General features: G+C 37.2%; 1 protein-coding gene across 1 annotated transcript in view; it reads right to left on the bottom strand.

Moving 5' to 3' along the window:
• Positions 1 to 3,430: 3,430 nt before the first annotated feature.
• Positions 3,431 to 4,578, bottom strand: part of LOC107757105 (potassium voltage-gated channel subfamily F member 1-like) — a 28,645-nt gene continuing 27,497 nt past the window's right edge. Inside the window, exons 2-3 of the transcript XR_001641897.1 lie at positions 3,596 to 3,689; positions 3,431 to 3,501 (exon numbers count right to left, since the gene is read on the bottom strand). The gene's annotated coding sequence lies outside the window, so the exon portion shown is untranslated. The remainder of the gene's footprint in view (positions 3,502 to 3,595; positions 3,690 to 4,578) is intronic.

Raw genomic sequence — 4,578 nt, 5'->3', positions numbered from 1 at the left:
CAATAGCAAATACTTAAACTAATTACAAAACAGAAGCGCCGGATTGTCATAGCAAAGTCGGAATTTACCCTTTTTTTCCCTTTTTTTTAGAAATAGCCTTTGTGCACAGCCAGCCTTGTACTCTTCTAGGTTAAAAAAAAACTGTCGTCCATAAAATGCGTTGCACAAATTCGAACATCTGGGTTGTGCTGTTCTGTTGTAAATAAATCTTAACCAATGATTCCTAATTGCATCTACTTCTGGAAGGCCAAATAAAGTGCTTTTGCTTTCGTCTAGAAACACACAGCGTCTCCCTGACATGCTGCTTCAACACTAATTGTGGTTAGTGAAACCACGCCTTCTTTCTTTGCGTGCACATTTGCGGCGGGATTATGCAAATATTTCCACATAGTGGGGTAGATATGTGGGGGCGTGTTAGAATGAGCCGTTTTAGGGGGGCGTGGCAGAGTCTTAACTTTGATAAAGAATATCTCTTTGGGTTTGAGACTTTAGTCTTTGCAACTTCAGGGATCTTATCTATGCACAATCAGCTTGTAACACTCCAAAGAGAAAGGAAAACTTGAAATCGCATCATATGACCCCTTTAACTGATTTATAAATGCCTTTTAAGTATTTTGCATTGTTAGTTCAAGTTACCTAACGCATAGTTAACTACTGTTAACAAATAGAACCTTATTGAAAATGTTAACAATTTTTGTTAGTTATTTACGAAGTCTAGGACTTTCTAACACTAAACACAGAATAAAGCTTCTGTTCTCACACAGAATCTTCCCACGACCAGCTTGAAAAAAGGTTCTCATTAACACATTTATCAGACAACAGGTCATTCAAGAGACATAAAAAGGTGGTACTGAGTTTCTGAGCTTTGATACCAAGCAGAGGTTATTACACTGCTGAGTCAGTAATCAGTGCAGCGATGTGGCTAGAATGACAGGAAGTCCCATGAGGATGCCACACAGGAACTTCCAGTGCAAAGCTAATTATTTTATAGACAGTTTGAAGGTGAATGAGAAAAAGTCTAACATGACATGAGCACAAACAAACTGATTGACAAGCCGAGAACTGAAGCTTCATGTTTGAAATGAATGTTTTAGGATATCCGAAACTGATGTCTGACTCTGCATTGAAATGAGCTCAGGTCTTTCAGCTCTGTCTCCAAGGTGTCTCATAGAGTCCACTACACTGATTCAGGGACCGTTTTAACTCCTCTTCACTGATTATTAAAGTCACAATGTCAGATATCTCTTCATCAGCCTTTAAACAAAACAAGTCTAATCTAAATAAAAATAAGAACTCATTTACTTCAAGTGAATATCACACCACATCAGAAATGACTGATCGTGGATCAGGACTAAATAATGCTGAGGGGAATATGGGGCAGAACTGAATTATGCGAATGTTCCTGTGGCTCAGTGGTAGAGCATTGCGTTAGCAGTGCAAAGGTTGTGGGTTCAATTCCCAGGGAACACACATACTGATAAAAAAATATATATATGCACTGTAAGTCGCTTTAGATAAAAGCGTCTGCTAAATGCATAAATTTAATTTAATTTAATTATGAATGTAATGGGAGGCTGAAAGCGTCCACATGAGGCTAAAGAAGAGACAGAGGGGTGATAACGAGAGAAAAATATGATCTGAGAAATATGAAATATGAACTGTTGAAACTTGATATGGAATATATAGTGTTTTGCTGCCCTGATGTCACCGCTTGTGCATGAGGCAGCTGTTTTCGAAATAGAGTACTGTAGCTTTTCCAGAAGCAAGGTACTAGCTGCCCTACTCACTCCCTTGTATGTAGCAAAACAAAACAGAATGAAAACAAATGAAAACAAAAATCACAAGAACTCACTGATGTTGATTTAGGTCAATGCTGATGTCACTGTTGTTTTTTAATCATTTACATAAATAACAATGTACAGTTGTTTTTAGTGTAGATTTATCTGTTTAAGTCCTTTTACTTTACGGATAAATAATTCAAAAAAACCTCATCATTTTGAGCTAGAAACAACAGCTTTGACTAAATTATAAATTTTTAGAAGCATATTTTATTGTAAAGACTGTGGTTTACCAACTTTGAAACACTGCAAGCTGCTCATAATTTAAAGCAGCTTCTCTAAAACTGGAGTATAGAACAACCCTTGTGTCTTTCTCGGTCTGTTTTTTTCTTCTTCTCCTCACTGAACTACAAGAACAGCTCTGTTTGGCCCCTTTGGCTGTTGGTACTGTGGAGAAGCTCATTTATTTTCCCTTAATTTTGTGTACATCTTTTTAGTTTCTTACAGAGAGGGAGAGAGAGAGTTCTCGCTAGCTTCTGGCTGACTGGTGCATGTTTAATGTTGACTTTATACAGTGACATTAAAGAAGAAGAGGAAATGGGGTGAAAGGAGAATAAATGTAGATGTGGAGAGAAAGGGTTAGAAGAAGAAGGAGAATAATAGCGATTACAGCCTTTTCCCCGTATCATTTTAACAGCCTTTTGACATTTAAGTCTGGTATACACTTCCACAAAGAACATACTTCTGCTCCTTGAGAAGGGGCTGATCTTTAAGTATGACCAAAAAAATGGAAGAGGGAAGAAAGAGATGATTTTTCCGTTCATGGTTCAGTGATGTTCACTGTATTCTACTTTTCTACTCAAGCATGTTTAGAGCTGAAAGCGAGCACTTACCTTTTTTTTTTTCAAAGGTCACTTTCAGGTCGGCCACTTTGAGATATGTGATTAAAATGCCCATCTGCTTAGTGGCCTTGCAATACAGAAATCGCCAGCCAGCTAATTAGAATGAATCTGATCTGCATGGGTTTCATTGATCAGTATCCCACTCACAGACTCGAATCAAACACGAACCACCAACAACCTGAATTTAAAAAAGTAGACAAAAAAGTTATATTAAGATTTTCAGTTTATCTTCAAAGGGTGCATGTTATGAATTCAGAATAAATGTGAAGCATTTGGATTTAAACTTAAGTGTGAATTTAAGAAACAAAATTCATACATTGTAAACAAGACAGGATATTTTTAAAAATTACGTTGAGCATATTTAAATTAATCCAATTTAAACCTTTTATTTAAATACTATTTTTGCCAGGAAGTTTTAGTGCATTTTCCTAAGGATAGGCATCTTGATGATTTGTTTTGGTAGAACGATAGATGACTAAAGTTTAATGAATTTAGTATGATGTGAAAAAGAAGCAAGAGACATTCTGAGGAAACATCGCACATGGGATGTGCGTAATTTTTCAGTTTCTCCTCCATGTAAACATGAAAAATTAAAGCAACTAGTAGAGAAGGTCACATGCATGTACACACACATGTGCACTGTGGCGTCAGACCCAGCCGTTGAGCTCAACCCTAAAGGTGTTTAAGTGATTTGTCTCTCTCAGTGGTAAATCTCAGCGCCTGAGCTGTGTTTATAGTTGTAGTCCTGAGGTCAGATATTGGGGTGAACACACCTGCTCTGCCTGAAGCCGGTAATGAATCAACCATGGATTGTGTGAATCCTGTAAGAAACAGTTTTATAGAAGCCAAATTGAACGGACTCTTGTTTTTAATACAAAAACACTGTATATACTTCAAAGAGCATTTGAGACTTACTGTCAAGAGGCTGGCTTTGTGGATTCACTCGGCTTGTTCTCTACACAGTGCCTTTCATTTGTTTGTTGTGCAGAGAATGAGGTTGTTATTCAGCCTGCAGGATGTTCAGAGACAGAGAGAAAACAACATGAGCTCTCATTCATAAACCCTTATTATAACAGCTTCTCTCAAATATCATGGCGAGATCAAACACACACTCAAACACACCACATTACTTTTTGCTGAAGCAAGGGAGATTTTGTTTCGACGTGTATAACCCTGTTTTTTGGTTGTATTGGACAACAAAGACGAAAGCCTGCTGATTCAGATGATACCAGATGTGAAATTGTACTTGCAAAATTATTTTTGTCCGATGAATCCTTTATATTTGTACACAGACTTACAGCATCCACTGTTATCTTGGCAGGATAGTAGTTATATACACTACTGTGCAAATGTTTGAGGTCAGTAAGATTTTTAATGTTTTCGAAATTCCCTTATGCTCACCAAAGCCACATTTACTGTGGGTATAGAAAAGAATCACCCCCTTTAAAATAATCACATTTTGTTGCTTTGCAGCCTGAAATTAAAGGCACAATAAGTAATTTTCGCCGCTAGAGGGCGTGTATTCAGAATAAACAAAGAGACAAAGGCATTTGGGATAATGCAAGTACACAAGTCAGCAAAATATATAAAACACTGCTCTAGTGGTTTTTGGATATTTTAATAAAAAAATCTTACCTATTGTGCCTTTAAGACGTACACAGTTTTTGTTTTATCCAGCTGTATTTACTCAGTGCAATTAACATCCAAGTGAAAGATATAACACCAACATGTCAGACAAAAAAAAAATAAAAGGCCATGCAAGGATATTCACCTTTTTCTCCTTCAACCACTGTGTGGTGAGTTTTGCTGTGTGCTTTGGGTCATTGTCATGCTGGAAGGTAAACCTCCTTCCCATTAAAAACTTACTGGCAGAGGGCAGCAAATTTTCCTCAAGACTT

The sequence above is a fragment of the Sinocyclocheilus rhinocerous genome, unplaced genomic scaffold (assembly GCF_001515625.1).
Source record: "Sinocyclocheilus rhinocerous isolate Xijiao unplaced genomic scaffold, SAMN03320098_v1.1 scaffold503, whole genome shotgun sequence".
Taxonomy (NCBI): Eukaryota; Metazoa; Chordata; class Actinopteri; order Cypriniformes; family Cyprinidae; genus Sinocyclocheilus; species Sinocyclocheilus rhinocerous.
The sequence above is the reverse complement of the archived record's forward strand: the minus strand, read 5'-3'. Positions and strand labels throughout refer to the sequence as shown.